The sequence below is a fragment of the Nycticebus coucang genome, unplaced genomic scaffold (assembly GCF_027406575.1).
Source record: "Nycticebus coucang isolate mNycCou1 unplaced genomic scaffold, mNycCou1.pri scaffold_44, whole genome shotgun sequence".
In the NCBI taxonomy this organism is placed as follows: Eukaryota; Metazoa; Chordata; class Mammalia; order Primates; family Lorisidae; genus Nycticebus; species Nycticebus coucang.
In genome coordinates, this window is record NW_026515578.1 from 1,478,196 (window position 1) to 1,494,247 (window position 16,052).

General features: G+C 47.5%; 1 long non-coding RNA gene across 1 annotated transcript; it reads left to right on the forward strand.

Moving 5' to 3' along the window:
• Positions 1-9,356: 9,356 nt before the first annotated feature.
• LOC128579326 (uncharacterized) lies at positions 9,357-15,286 on the forward strand. Its single transcript, XR_008378124.1, has 3 exons — positions 9,357-9,492; positions 11,342-11,440; positions 14,755-15,286. It is a non-coding gene; the product is annotated as an uncharacterized LOC128579326 (long non-coding RNA).
• Positions 15,287-16,052: the final 766 nt, after the last annotated feature.

The window sequence follows — 16,052 nt, forward strand, 5'->3', positions numbered from 1 at the left end:
GGTTTTTTTTTTGTTTGTTTGAACCCACCACCTTCGGTATATGGGGCCGGAGCCCTACTCCTTTGAGCCACAGGCACCACCCAGGGAAAAGTTTTTTGCCTTTCAGGAAAAAAAGTACTTTGAATTTGTGTTTTAGCTGGCTTTCTAGGGAACATGCCCAAGTTCACAGAAGTCAGTGCAAACATTTACAGATTACAAATTACTAGATATGTTAGGTGTACAGAATAACAGCTGTACCCTCAGTTGCAGAAGAAGCTTTCACTTCTTGGAGGTGATGCCCATAAAGCAGTTGGCACTGAGTCGGTGCTTCTGTGCCAGCTGCCGCTTCTGAGTGATTCTCTTACAGTATTTCAAGGGCTATTTCCTGTCTACTTACACTCTTATAGAAGGGGAATGGTTCTATTATTCACCAAGATAGAGTAGCAAAATGGAACGTGGTTAGTGTTTATGATTGTAAGTATTTCTTGTATGCTGCTTTTATTCTGATGCAGTTTTAAACATTACCTCCATTGCCTCCCCCTACACATCTGCTGTCTCTAGACATAAAACCTACCCTTGGGGCCAAGTGTTATGGGATATTTATTTTCCCTTTATTGGTGAACAATGTCACTGTTTTCTAGAAATAACACAGACCTAACCTTGCAGAAGCAACAAGGGGATGCCCTCTTTGACCTACTCAGAAGATGACTGTCCTAATACAGACCCAGGGGCATGTGCTTGAATCCTTGAGCTGCGCAGATGCAATGGGCTGTCCTCAGACACCAGGTGGGCATTGTTTGCACACTGCCCTGTCCCTCTGGGTCCCGGCTCATGTGGGAGCTAGAAGGGCTACATGGCAGGCTGGCTGATGTTCTCTCTGCAGGGTGCCTTCGAACCCCACATGCCCTGCCCAGTTGTCGTAGAGCATGTGTTCCCAAGAGGCTGTGGGCTCTGCTCAGGAAGCAGAAACCAATGCCTTTTCCTTAGGGGCAGGAAGTCTGGGCATAGCAGAATGCTGTCCTGTGAGGGAGCCTCAGGAAGTTTTGGGGTGCATCACAGGCCTGGAACTCAAAGACCAGCAGGCCTAGTGGCTGTGACATGGGGTTGTGGGACCCTGAGGATGAGCAGGACCATGAAGGCAGAATCAGTGGGCTCAGCTGTGCCCCACCCCACCCCCCAGGCACTATAGGTCAGCTGGAAGGGCAGGTTTCCTTTGCTCCAAGTACTGGCTGCGTTGTTTTAATGGTCTATCATAAGTTCATTGTTCTCCAAGAGTGAATCATGGACTGCCACTGCCACCTGAGAACTCTGGAGATGTAGGTCTCAGCCCTCCTCCCCAACCAGACAGACCTGGTCAGAAATTGTGAGGTGGATTATGGTGTGTGATCTCACAGACCTTCTGTGTGCCACTGGGGTCCACTGTGTGTTTGAGCAGAGTGGCATAGACCAGATAGGAGTGGAACTGGGAGCACACGGCACACAGGGCTCCGGGGTGTGCCCAGGGCCGGACGAGCAGCCTGGGGCCCGGACTCATTTGCACAGACTTTGTGCTGCACTGGCCAGGCGCACAGCTGGGTCTTGATTGTGCTGAAATGGTCTGGGGGCTGCCCCCACACTGTGTGCACCTCTGCTCTGTCTGCCCAGTGCTGAGCCAGAAAGTAGTAAAGGTCTTGTGGAAGGTCAGATAAGGTTCCAGGGAGAAGGGTGGTCCCACATGCTCATGTTCAAGGTGAGTAGGAGCCCACGGTGAGCTGGTGGGGGGAAAAGGGGAGACGTGGCAAAGGCCATGAAACTCAGGCCGTTGGAGGGAGAGGACCGAGGGCCTTCAGGGTGGTCAAGGGAAATGAAGGGACCATGTCTCCTGACTAGGAACCAGTGCTGGCCAGCCCCAGGAGGACAGGGCCTGGCTGGGGAGGGGTGTGGCAGAGCCTGCAAGTCAGTCCCAGATTCAGACTTCACCGTCCTGTAGTCACCCAGATGAGCCCTCACTGCCCATCTGAAAGCCCTTACCCACACCCTTCACCGCCAGGGGCTCCAGTGCCGCCCCTCCTTCCCTCCCCTACGTCCCTCATTCCTTCCATTCCACCTCTGAGTGTACACCCCCACACCAAGATGTGTGTATTGGGGGCTCAGTCTTTGCAAATAGTCAAGAGAATGCAAAGCAGGAGGGAGAAGAAACCCACATAAAAATATACTCTCGGGTGAAAATAATTAAAATGGTCTGACAAGAACAGAGGTTGTTATTGTTTTGATTTGATTTGATTTAGCAAAAGGGGCATTTGAGTCAATATATGTGAATATACTATTCAATAAAAATTGTTGGGTCAGTTAAGTTTTAAGAACCCACTAAATTTAACACTTTCCCTCACACCAACACAAAGGGACTTGAGACAGAGCTGCCTGCTGAAGGTAAAGGGCATAGAGCACTTGAGTGTCCACGTGCAGGGCGGTGTTCCAGGAGGGCCCCACAGGCCTGCAGCCTAGAGGCACAAGGTCCAGGTGTGAGAGGCACAGCTGCCCATACTCACTGGTGGCACGTGGTGGGTCAGCTTAGCCTTATGCCACAGACACTTTAAGTGTAAATGCGTTTGGCCTGGTCATCCTCCTGCTGGGCCTGAGCCAGGCCAGCACCTCATGCACAGCCACGTCTCAGGTGTGAGAGAGAGAGAAACTAGAGAGAAGGGACCCGTCCATGCCACTGTCAGGACGCCGGGTCGACCATGGAGACCAGTGTAGACAGCATGTCCCACCATAACCCATGAAGACTCACTCTTCAGCCCCAGCCCAGATGCAACCATCAGCAGTACTCATGCTGTGGGGTCTGCTCCACGACAAAGTGAGGGAGAATCACGAGAACCCAGCCCTACCCACGACAGCAGGGACACATCACGGAAGCATCACTTGAGTTGGAGGTGTTGGCTGACTTGGGCTGCCTAGTGCCAGTGCCTCGCCCGGGCATGAGACAGTCCCTGTCAGGGGTAAGGAAACCTGGGTGACAGACGAGCTGCATGTGTTGGAGTTGTGCTTTTCCTGCCTGTAGGTAATGGCTATGTTTAAAGTCATCTCCCAGTTTACCTTTTTGTGTTTATCAAAACTGAAAGGAGGTGTGTCTCTGCTTGGAAATGCTAAGGTGTGCAGTGACACGGCTCCTCTGGTGGGGGACCAGGGCACATTGAGGCTACAGAGCCCCTGGGCGAGGGGGCTGCCCACACTGGCTCCAGCACAAATCTCAGAGTAATTTACTAGGGTTGCCTTGTCTTTCTACTTTGTTCTTTTGGTTGGTTTTAGAAAGGATTCAGCAGCTGGTACAGTCAAATCTTTTAAAAGCCACTGGTCTGAGTGAGCTAGAAATGTGGCTCAACTCTGAGGTTTAAGTCCCCAGAGCCCAGTGGTGTTTGGGGGACATATGAAAGAACCCATAGCTGGGTTCAGCTAGTGACACATGGTTGCCCTGCCGCAGAGTGGCAGTTGGTCACCTTTCTGTTAGCCTGTCCCTGTGATGGTCTCCTGGCCTGGCTTCCACAAATACCATCCCCCATCCTCAGTATGCAGCCCCCCCCATCACCAGAGACCCCAGCCCACAGCACTGGGAAGAAACAGGAGGATTTGGGCCTCAACACTGAGCTGAGGAGGGAGCCAAGCAGTTGTCCTCACTCACACCTGGACTTCCAGCCTTAGTTTGTACCAGTGGGGTCAGCCTGAGCAGCTTGGTCAAAGTCTCCCCTTTCAGATTGTGCCCCACTTCTTCCCAGCAGAATTCAGTAGGCACAAATTCAAGAATTAAGACAGCCATCTGGCTTTGTTGTATTGATTTCACCTATGGGTGTAGTATCCATGAGAGTTTCATAAATCCTTGTGCTTCCAGGGAGCATGTGTTTCAGTCATGTACTGTCACTTTCTCCAACGGGGATGCTGAAATAAAAAACACACCAAACCTATTAAAAATAAATAAATGAGGCAGGCAGCTGTGAGGTTTTCAGGATTAACAGTCCATGGGCACTGGCATGCTGCTGAATTAAGTCTAATCCGGGAATATCCAGCTGGGGGTAGGCCCTACTGCTGGAAGGGGTAGCCTCTGCTAGGGACTATGGGGTGCTCTGGGGCATGATTGTATGTATGAATCCTTAGCACAGCATGCAGCACGGGGGCGACCACCACCCCCTGCTCCCCGCCCCAGTCTATCAGGCTGTCAAAATGCCCGTGGGCAGCAGCCCTGAGCAGCCTCCAGCACACATCCATGTATGTCCTCCCCTGACTAGAGGAGACCTGAGTGTGGGATCTCGGCGGGCACGAATACAGGACTCTTGAGTTGGGCCTAGGCACTTTCCTGCCCCTGCCACCCTGGCCTGGCTGGGCCTCAGCTCTGTCGAGCAAGTCACCGTGCGCCTTCCTAGGTACACCCCAGATCCCTTGGATCTCACGGGCCCCCTCTGTGGTTTAGCAAAGACATTTTCTAATCAGAGGTGCCAGGTTCGGTTGTTGACTGAAAGTAATCTAAGTTTTATGATCTGATTTGTAGTAGCTTTTAGGCACACTTTAAACACTGGGGGGTTTTGTCTTTTGGGTTTCTTACCTAAATTATCTTATTTTTGGCTGAATTTATTTTTGTTCATTTAATATTTAGTTCCCTGGTGCTATCTTCTTAATCTTGATAAATCTTGTCTATTTTTAACAACTTTAATTCATTTTTCTTTTATCACTTTTTTTTGTGAGACAGAGTCTCACTATGTCACCCTTGGTAGAGTGCTGTAGCGTCACAGCTCACAGTAACCTTAAACTCTTGGGCTTAAGCGATTCTCTTGCCTCAGCTTCCTAAGTAGCTGGGACTACAGGTGCCTGCCACAACACCTGGCTATTTTTTGTTGTTGTCACCGCTGTTTAGCTGGCTCAGGCCAGACTCAAACCCGCCATCTTCGGTATATGTGGCTGGTGCCGTAACCACTGTACTATGGGCACCAAGCCTATCACTTTCATTTTTATCCCCTTTAAAGTTCTATACATATCTTTATTGGGGGGGCAATTTTTTTCTTTCATTTGGAAAGATTCTTAATGGTTTTAGTTGCTTTAGTTTATATATCTTTTTGAAAAAAATATTCATTTTATTTTTATCTTAGCAATTTCTCAATGTCACAATAAGATATTACTGAATATTAAGACACTAAAAAAGATTGCTTATCTAATTTTAGCTTATTTTTCTGTCATAATTAAGAATAATCTGAGATTTTGGCTGTGATGATGATGAATCAATCTTCTAAAAGTATTAATTCAAGCATTCCCATGGTTGCCAGCCCCCCACACATACCCCAGACAGCAAGGACACTGGGAGCTTGCCCCTTCCTGCCTCACCAGGCCCTCCATGGGGATGCCGGGACCGGGCAACTACACCCCAGGGAGGCCTAGCCCAGCTGAGAGCACATCCACTGCAACGGGCAGGAAGCTTCTGGGACTTTCAGGGGTAGGCCAGCCTGTTCTGTAGGCCTTTGCTGTGCACAGCAGAGTTGGCAGGATTGCCTGGGTCAGGCTGCCCAGGGCACCTGCACCCACCATGTGACTTGGGCAAGCCAATAGCTGCTTTGGGCCTCCACACAGTTAGCAGGCCATGAATGGTGGTGTCATATTTCTGTTGCACTGTGCTCAGTGCACTCTACAGCCTGAGATTAGTGATCATTTCAAGACAGAGAAGTTGCCCTCTCAGTACACAGAGCTCTGGCACGTGGGGACCACACCAGGCCTTCACTCCCCCCAACCCTGAGAAACCTACCAAGCAAAGGGCCCCACAAGGCTGTGTAGGCCCGGCCCAGCTCCCAGGAGAGTGGAGTGCCAGTCATGGCCAGGCTGGGAGGGTCTGGAGGCTGCTGGGGCTCCCACCCTGCACCCAGCCCCCTCAGTGAGCAGCCGTCCTCGTGAGATCCTGGCCATCCACACCACAGAGGCAGCTCTGGGGACTTCCTCCCCCCTCCCCGTCGGGCTCTGCTTTACCCCTATATCTCATGACCGAGCTTGGGGAAGGAGAAATAACCTGAGTGGAAATGGTGGGGAATTAGAAAGACATGCAAGAGACACAAAACACATAAGAAACAAAGATATGATGGGATGGGATCGGGAGGGCTGATAAGCTGATGGCTGCAGCCGGCCAGCCAGCCAGCACCGGGTGGTGGAAGCAGCTTTATAAAGTATGTTTAACAAGGTAACTCTTAACACCTGGGGTAAGGATTAACTTTAAGGAGGAAAAGCTGTAATAAGGAAAGTATGTAGGGGCTACATGACGTCTGGCAAGTGAAAAGAATATTGTTTAAGGAGGAGAAGTGGCTGGGGGTCACTCCCTGAGTGTTTCTCAGGCTGGGAGGGCCCTGCCACCTCACAGCCCTTTCTCCACACCTGCAGACCCAGTGGCCAGGTGCTGTGGAACCGGTACAGAAGGGCTCCTTCTCCTTGTTCCTTGCTGGCTGCTGCTGTCCGTGAACCCAACTGGCCCTGAGGCTGTGGAGCAGCCGAATGGAGGAAGAGCTGCCCCATCCTCCTGCCCATAGGAGGATGGAGGCCACTTCCATCTACACAGCCCTGGGTCGGGGAAGGCGAAGGTTTTGCACGTCTCTCTCTGGCAGCTTTTCCTTAAGCAATTTCCACCTCTCCCAAGGGACCCTGAGGGCAGTGGTGTCTAGCAGACCCTGTCTGCAGCCTTAGCCTTTGTGACTGGCTGGGTTTTATTTTTCATTGAAACCCGCCATGCTTCTCAACTTGGCCTCCATTGCTTTTTGAGCTAATGTGCTGTATTTCCCTAAGTTCCTCCCTGACCTTCACCCTCCTGGCAGCAGGTGCAGTCCTGACCTGACCTGACCTGAGTCAGAGTGAAAGCTGGTGACACAGGCTTGAAGCCAGGGCTGGGCTTTTGTCTTTGGTAAATTATCTTTGCCTTCTTGAGATGTTTCTTTACTCCTATTGGGTTGCATTTGCTTTGACCTGACCAGTGACAGCCATGGAGCTATGTTAAACGTCTGTCAGCTGAGCTGTCCTGCTACCATCCTGCAGCTTCCCACGGGCTGGCGTGTAGTGGTGGACATTCTGCTGGTGTCAGTGTCATTTACAATTGTCTGTGTGGTTTGGGGGCTACTCCTTGGCTTATCAGCTATGTTGGGGGTCTCCTGCACTGTGTTACCATCCCAGGATAAACCCATGGAGACACTGCATGTGTTGTTAACTCTGCTTGGTAATGTTGAATTAGAATCTCAGAGCATCTGTCTAATTAGAAGCTGGATCGCTGGGTGGTGGCATATGCATGTGGTTAGCTTTGCTGGATGGCACCAGGTTCCCAGTAGATGTACCAGGTTGCTCGTGCTACACGTGTGCTCAGTGACAGTGGTGGCTGGGGAGGTGTTGTGCTTTCTCCTTCCTGGGGCATGTGGGCATGTGACCGTGACTTTAATTTGCAGCTCCCTCAGGGCTGATGAGACTGACTGCCCTTGATGTGTTCATTAGCCACAGGATGCCCCGCCCCTGGGGGGGCGTGTACCTGTTCACTGCCTTTGTCCACTTTTCAAGGAGCAAAATAGATGCTCTCTGGATAGGGGCCCATAGGGCCTAAGTGAGCAGCACTTTTCTCTCTCCTGACAGTGTGTGTTGATGCACAAAACAATCTGAGTTCTAGTGTAGTTCAACTCAAGCTCTTTCTTAACGGCTGAGCTATCTTACATCTATCCCTCCCCACTCCCACCCCCAGTATTCCCTTGTGCTGTCTTACAAAAGCTGCTCCGTTATGTCCTATGTAAACTCAGGCACATCTGGAATTAACCTGAGGGGTGGGGTGACAGGGGGCTTCGGCACCCTTCCTGCATCATCCAGCAGGCTCTGGATGATGAGCCTGTGAGCCTGTCCTGCTTTCCGGCCGAGCCCAGGGCCTGTGTGTCTGCACCTGTGCTACTGTCACTGGGCTGGGTGCTGCAGCTCCATGTGTCCAGCCACTGGCGAAATGAGTCTTCTCACTTTGTCCTTTTTCCTCATACTGTTCTTGACCTGTGAATTTTTCGTTCACATTTTATGATCAACTTGTCTATGGAATAGAATCTGTAGATCAATTCAGCAGAATTCACATCTTAACTTATTGAGTATTCAAGATCTGTGAATTTTTCGTTCACATTTGATGATCAACTTTGTGGAATAGAATCTGTAGATCAATTCAGCAGAATTCACATCTTAACTTATTGGGTATTCAGGTCCACGAGCTCATATTTTCTAATTCTTGGGTCTTCTTTAATTGCTCTTAATAATGTCTCATAGTTTTCTACATTGGAGTTTTGCTCATATGTTGTTGAGATTTATCTCAATACTTTGATTTTCTTCTTGTTCTTCTAAATGGTGTCTTCTTTTAAATTTTAATTTTCTAGCTTTTGCTATACAGTCATCGGTAACATCCCACCTTCCCATCATTATCTGTAGAGCATTTGGGTTTCATGTGCCCCTCGCAACCCCTTGCTGTGGGGTTGGCTCCCGTGGCATACTCTGGAGAGACCTTGCAGGGGGACTGGAAGTTCAGGGCGTGCAGACACACAGCAGAGTGTGCATGGGGAAACCCAAGTCCAAGGGAGGGCACAGTACAGTGGATGGTCCTCCACACAAAGCAGGGACTGGCTCAGGTGGTATAACAGCCCTGACTCAGCACCTCCTTCCCAGCCTGCTCCCTGGTCAGGAGCCCCATTAGGAACCACACCTAGCTCCCACTGGTCCTGTGGCAGGAGGTTTGGGACATCCCCACCTGGACTGGCTTTCAGCTTATACAGGCCCGTTCCACTTCGTGCTCTGGCGTATAGTGATGTCTGGAGTGACCAGCACATGTTCTGGTAGCTCCTTAGTTGCAGCACAGTGGAAGCATGTCTAGAGTAAGCTGTGGGTCAGTGAATACTGGCCATTACCCTTTACTGCCTGTGTCCACTGGATTTCAACAGACAGACTCTGGTGAGTGGACCAGTTCCCTGGGGCCCCACTTTGCTGGGCTCAGGGTGACTCTGCTATTTTCTCTGACTTCTCTGGCTCCTCTGACCCAACTCTGGCTTCCTCCAGAGGCCTCCAGAGCAAGGGCAGGAGAGAATAGTCTCAGGGGCCCTCTCAGCACCAGGGGAAAGGCCAGGCCTGCTCTCCTGAGATTTAAGGAAATCTCCTTTACTTCCTTGAAAGAGAGTTGCACGTTCACCTTTTGCTTCTGGATCTTTGAACTGTGAGGAGCCTACTGAGGGGCAAGGGAGGAGCTAATGTTGGTTTTGAGCCTTAGGGTTGCCAGTGGCCTACCTACAGTCTGACTTCTCACCAAACCACGAGCCCCTCCATCCTGTGTCCATAGTGCCTGGTAAGAATTCTATCCCAGCATGCGGGAGAAGGTGCCCCTGCTGGACCCTTCCTCCTGGGCTGCCGGCAGCCCCCACTATGACCAGAGGGTCCCTGAGGATGAGGTGTGTGCTCCTGGCCTGAGGGTTATGTGGGGTCAGGACACAGACAGAACAGCTGCCTCCACACGACCACAAGGTGAGTTGAATCCACACTCGGGCATCAGCCCTCAGGGAGGCCCACCCTGGCTCAGAACTTACTGGTTTTGAGATGTGCATCTGGAGCAATGGGACGTTGGTGAGTGGTGCATCCTCACGTGGGTGCCAGCTCGGCCCCTGGTCACTTTTCCCAGAGGAGGCACTGGGGATGCTGGCCGCTCTGGGGAGCCAGGCACATCACCAGGGAGAGAAAAGCAGGTTCCAGACCCTAGGCCAGTGTGCTGCAGCCCTGAGCCGAGTCCCAGCCCCATTCCTTTGTCCATCTTGACACTTGAATGACAAGGGAGCAGTCCACTTAGCATGCTTACAGAAGTCAGGGCTGCAGCATCCGTGGGCATCTTTTCAGTGGTGGCTGCAAGAGCACGGAATGACAGAGCCCCCGCCTGCTCCTGCCCCGATGACCTCAAGGACATAGTGTGCACTGTGAGTCTCTCACAGACAGCAGAGCAGCTAATGAGCTCTGTCGGTTTCCTCCTCCCTGGCTTCATGCAGCCTGATGCAGGAACTGAGCTGTTAAATTCGATAAATCAAGTCTGTGGCCCTCTCCACGGTCGCATCCCCCACACAGCTGAGACCCCGGGTGCAGCCCGGATAGCACAGCTAATGGGGGTCACAGATGGTGCTTTGCTGGCAGGACTTAAACCCCTTCTCTGGGAGAAGTGTCATGTTGGCGAGAACTCAAGCTCTGCTGTGCTCACTGCCAGGGTGACCATGGCACGACCATAGACAGCAGTAAGACCATTCCCACGTCAGTACCCAGAGCCGCTTACCCTTCACCCCCATGGTAGAAGCATTGCAAGGTGGACATTACATCATGCTCTCAAGGCATGAGCTCCTTCCTCCAAGTCTGACAAAATGTTGCTTTTATTATGACTAGTGTGAAAACAAAGTCAAGTCTACCTGCCTTTTGGTAAGGAGCCTGTTGTCAGCCCATCACTGCTTGGCCTCATAGCGCCCTGTTAGGTTGGGATGGGGCACATTCACCTGTGTGGAAACGCAGGCCTGCAGCACGGTGCTGCAGTAGAACAATGCACAACTCTTCCAACTGTGGCAGCAGAGTTACTAACGTTCTGTTTATTGAATATTCTTTAGAAACAAAGATTGGCAAATTTGTTTTACCAGAAATTCAGTGCAGTTGGAGTAGTTTTAAGCAGATTTGGCGATTAGAGCAAGTACACACCATCTTTCCCTCCCATCAGACCTTCTGGGCAGAATTCGTGGAGCTGCTACCTGGGCACTCAGCCACGTCCTGCTGTCTCCTCCTCCCATCCCCCAGCCTGGAAGCACAGGTGGCCAGGAACCTAGAAGTGCACCCTGGGTACAGCAGGAGAGCACCAAGGGAAGTTCAGTATCTCTGAGCAGCAGGAAAGTACGACTGAGGGGGCAGTCTGTGCGTCTTCCAGCCTCTCTGACCCCCAAGTAGCCTTAGGCCACATGCAGTGGGAGGGGGCTCCTCCCATGGCCTGATGAGCTGTGGTCCCAGTGCATCTACCCTGGCTCTCACCAGGAGAGAGTCAAAGAGCAGCAGAGAGGAGGGAGCTGCATGTGAGCTCCTGGGCATGCCAGGGACTCCACACTGTGGGTCTGCCCCTAAGGGCAGACATTGGGTGGAGCAATCTGGACAGAGTCAGGTGTCACTACAGAACTGAAGGCCATAGGACTAACCAACTAGAACTAGGTAGAAATATCATCATTCTTCAGATTTAAGCAATAATAATTAGAATGCTAGAACGATATTCCAAGTGTCCAAGAGACAACCCAATGTGCACACTCAACATAGGAAGAACTAAGAACTCCCAGCCCCGTGAAAGAGAAACTATAATCCACAGGTACCAACCAGCGGTGGCTCACATGCTACACAGTCAGAGACATTGATGCCGCCTTTGTAACCACATGGAAGAATGAGAGCCCTCCGGATGTGAATTCGGGTAAGGTATCCCAAGGAAATAGAAAACTTTAAAAATAATAAAATGGAAATTTTAGAACTGGAAAATCTAATAACTGAAATTAAAAATTCGTGGTGTAGATGCAGTAACAGAATGGAGGTGACAGCGTCAGTGTCAGTAAACATGGGTCAGGTCAGTGCAAAGTCCACACCAAAATACCAGGGGAAGTGACAGGAGTTTCAGAGACCAGCAGATGGCCTCAGACAGCACAGTGCACATGGTCTGCATAGGTATGTGGGGTGTGCACGGTGTGGGGGATAGATAATAATAAAGCCTAACAAATTGAAGTGAATGCAGTAACTAAACTGTAAATCAGTAAAAACTAGAAAATTTCCAAAAACTTGAAAATCAAAACACACAGCTTTAAATAGTTCATTGGCCTTGAAAACTTTTAAAAAAATTTAAAAAATGAAAAGAAAACAAAACAAGCAGAAGGGAGTAAATAATAAAATAAGACCAAAAACCAGTGAAATTAAAAACAGAAATAAGCCTTTTAAATTAGACTACCTCCAATAAAGGAAAGATAAAACAGTCATGTATTTCAAAAACTTAAAAAATGATGCTATTTTTTGTTGTCTGTTTCTGCTTTGTGTTGTCTTTGGTTCCGTTTTCATGATGTTTTTTCCTGCATCCTTTTTATTCACCCTAATCCAACATGTTCCTTTTGCAAGTGTCCCTCTGCCCTCTTCTGGAACTGAGCTCAAGAGAGAGGGCAGCTTCCTTGTCCCCAGCAGCCCCTCTGGGAAGGCTCTGCCCACCCAGCCCACAAACCTCTCCTGCTAGGGGCCGCGCTCCAGGTCTGGCCTCTGCTATGGCCCTAGCACAGGGCAGACCCAAGGAGCCAGCTATTTCTACTTCCCTTAGGATTCCCTGAGACATGGTACAACTTCTATCATCCTATACATCAAATTGATGAAAAATATTTCCACACTCCACCAGACTGTTCGGGTTTAATTTAGTTCCTTTTTTTTATTTGGTAGTTCTGGAATGACAGAGACTGTGCAAATGACACAGGTTTTTAAAAGGCCATATACACATGCATACACACAAACACACCCCGTTATGTCCGAGTTAGTTATTCCCTGGACAGTAGAAAGCATTTCATTGAATAAAGTTTCTGTAGAAAACTCCGATTGGCAGAGCTTCATGGGCTCCTAGAGAATACTTGCTGAGTTTTCATGTTAAGCCAACATCTCTGAGTGAGAGCGTGTCCCTCAGACATAGTAAGTTTTTTTTTGTTTGTTTTTTTTTTACATAGTAAGTTTTGTATAGGTCAAACCAGGCCTTTCCTGAGCTGCTTTATTGTGGGTTCACTTGGTCAGGCCTTCTTAATGTTCTTGTCTTATTTTTAAACTTGCTTAAGTTTTTTTAAACTTCTGTGTTGTAGATTCCCACTGAAAATCTTTTCTCTTAGAGAATAAACATCTTTTAATACTAAAAAACAAAAGTTTCATGTCAGGCAGACTGGCCCATTAGGAAGTCAGCATGGCACAATCAGGGAAGAACTCAATACTGGTAAAGGCTGAAGTACCTTAGGTTAATGGTGTGAAGAAGTAAAGTTGTAGGTTAAAAACCTGCCAGTTTCACAAATGCTTTCTCCTAGTTCATGGTGAATGAGACTAAGACATTGTTTTATGCTGTTTCCGTGGTTCTGAGCCAAGGTGTTTGGAAAAACCATAAAGGGAAGGGACATGGGAAGGGTGGTCATGACCTTCTATAACCAACAGATAGTTGGTGCCTGTGATTGCGGCCACTGTGACTTTAGTCTGTGAGACTCTGATACTGGGCCTGCATGCTGTCATGTAACGGTGGGTGCTGATTCCCTAGAGCTTCTGCATGCAAAAGCAGATGCAGTGTCCTGGTTTCTCTATATGGGGCTCATATTTCTCACTTATGTAGTTCTGAAAACCAGAATCAGTGTCTTTGTGGTGTTTGTACAACCTTATTTTCAACTAGACTCAACCATTATGCAGAAGAAAAATAAACCTATTCTGCGTTATTGTAGAAAATAGAACTAAAACCAGTAGGAAGAAACTACTCAGAATTCCTCGTGATTACACCAGTCCCCATGTACAACCAACCGACTTACATTCTGAGAGGCGTACACTTCTAAAGAAGGAATTTCTTCATGGTGAGATTAGTGAACTAAATTAAAAATTCCCTTTTAACTGTAAGCTTCACACACTGTGATTTTTTTTTAAATTTATCCTTCTTTGCTTATTTTCTTTTTCTTCTTGGCAGAAATTTATTTTCTCCCAATTCTAGAGGCTAGGAGTCTGATATCAAGCCATCAGCAGACTTGGTTTCTTCTCAGGACTCTCACCACTTTCAGATGTCTTCACCTTCATGTCTGCTTATTTTCATGGACATCTTTTTTGTTTCTGGACAGTGCAGTGGTGTCATCGTAGCTCATTACAACCTCAAACTCTTGGGCTCAAGCAGTTCTCCTGTCAAAGCCTTCTGAGTAGTTGGGACTACAGGGTGTGTGCCACCATACCCAGCTAATTTTTCTATTTTGTAGAAACAGTCTCGCTCAAGTTGGTCTCGAGCTCCTGGGCTCAAGCAATCCTCCCAGAGTACTAGGATTACAAGTATGAGCCCACTCACATAAATTCTCAAATTATGAATCTTCATCTTGAATCTTCTTCCTAAATTTAAAATAAAAATGTGTTTTGGCTTAGTATCTTGATGAAAACAACTCATTTGACCTATCTCAAGACTTCTGCTTGGTACTTCTTTAAGTAGGATTTTTTCTTTAAGAGATGGTGTCTCACTCTGTCAGGCTAGCGTTAAGTTCAACTATAGTTCACCATAACCTCCAACCCCTGAGCTCAGTTGATCCTCCTGCCTTAGCCTCCTGAATACCTTAGACTATAGAGGCATGCACCACCATGCCTGGCTAATTTTTAAATTTTCTTTGTAGAGACAGGTTCTTGTTAGTTGCCCAGGCTGGTCTCAAACTCCTGGCTTCAAACAGTTCTCCTACCTTGGCCTCCCACAGTCCTAGAAGCCACTGGGCCTGGCCATTAATAGGATTTCTAACTTGACTCTGTTAGATACTCAATCAAGAAACATACTCATTATGGTCTAGCAGTTTTCAGCTTCAGGTAGATTGTCCAGATACCTGTGGATATATAAATCAATATGTAAGCACGTAAGAGTGTACGTATGTGTCCATTTTTTCTTATGTGTGTTATAAATTTGGTCTTTTCTAAATAACATGATACCTATTGTTTTATGTTTTTGAAATGGGTGAAGTATTGGTTTCATGCCCTTTCTTTTTCCTTCTTGCACAGTGCCATGGAAAGCCACTCTCTCCTCAATCCCAATCTACAGCAAGGCGAAGGAGTCCTTTCCAGCTTTCGAACCACATGGCAGGAGTTTGTAGAAGATCTGGGCTTCTGGAGGGTCTTGCTTCTGATCTTTGTCATTGCTTTGCTGTCTCTTGGCATTGCCTACTATGTGAGTGGAGTGCTGCTCTTCATGGAAAACCAGCCTGAATTGGTGCATTGAAGGGGCTTATGGAAGATGAGGCAAATGCTCTTTCCTGGCTTTGTATTTGTTCTCAGCTTCCCAAAACTCTTCTTAGTGCAAGGCAGTGAGGGCTGTACATTTTTTTTTTGCATTGTTACTTATCATAATCCTTTTACATAATGACATGTTTATTTGAACTAACTACACACTACAATCAAGTAAACTGCATCCTAACGCTACCTCTGACTCAACCCGACATCTTAGGAAAACCAATACCTAACCTTGTTTGACAAAAGAAATGGAAATGATTAGAAAATGGGGGGATAAAGGAAGGGGCTAGAAAGTCCTTGCTCTCAAAACCATACTCTAATATAGGACCAACTGAAGCATTAAAAAAATACATTTCGTACATGATTAGTTTTTTTGGTGGTTTTGTTTTTATTTTCGCAAGAACCCCTCTTTTTTATTTTTTGTTTTCTCTAGGGATAGGACAAAAGTTTAAAACTTGAAGTACATTTTTCAAATCTTATATAGGCAATTAGTATTGTTAGAATCTGTGTGGTTTATTTTAAAATTTTTAAGTCTAGTCATAAACCAAACAAAACCTTTGAAAATGAGCTATATTTTCTTCAAAAATGATGGATTTGATCTTATATTTATTTGGTTTTTGGATAATTTTTTTTGTAAACTGCATTGCTTGTTAATACGGTGAAAAATAAACTTGGGGAATACATTTTGTTCACTTTTCAATTTCTCCTGCTGTTTATTTTAAAGGTCTTTTATTCACCAAAATTATACTCAGAAAACACTTTTTCTACTGAATAGTTAGCAGGAAAAATAATTCTGATATTTAATTGTCACAATTCTGTAGCACTATTTTTATGTTGAAAAATACAGTTCTATAATTTAGCTGTGTTGTCACAGTTGTATCATAGTTCATGACTATTTCACGTGCAATCCTGTTTAGAAGCCCTGTTAGGCTTTTCTTAACAGTACCATCCATATCGGTAATTCTCTGAAGGCAAGAACGGATGGAATATTTCTGAGTTAACAGACCTGAACAATATTGTACTGGGTATCATAAACTCTTTATGAACGGTAATATTATGTAAATGGAAAT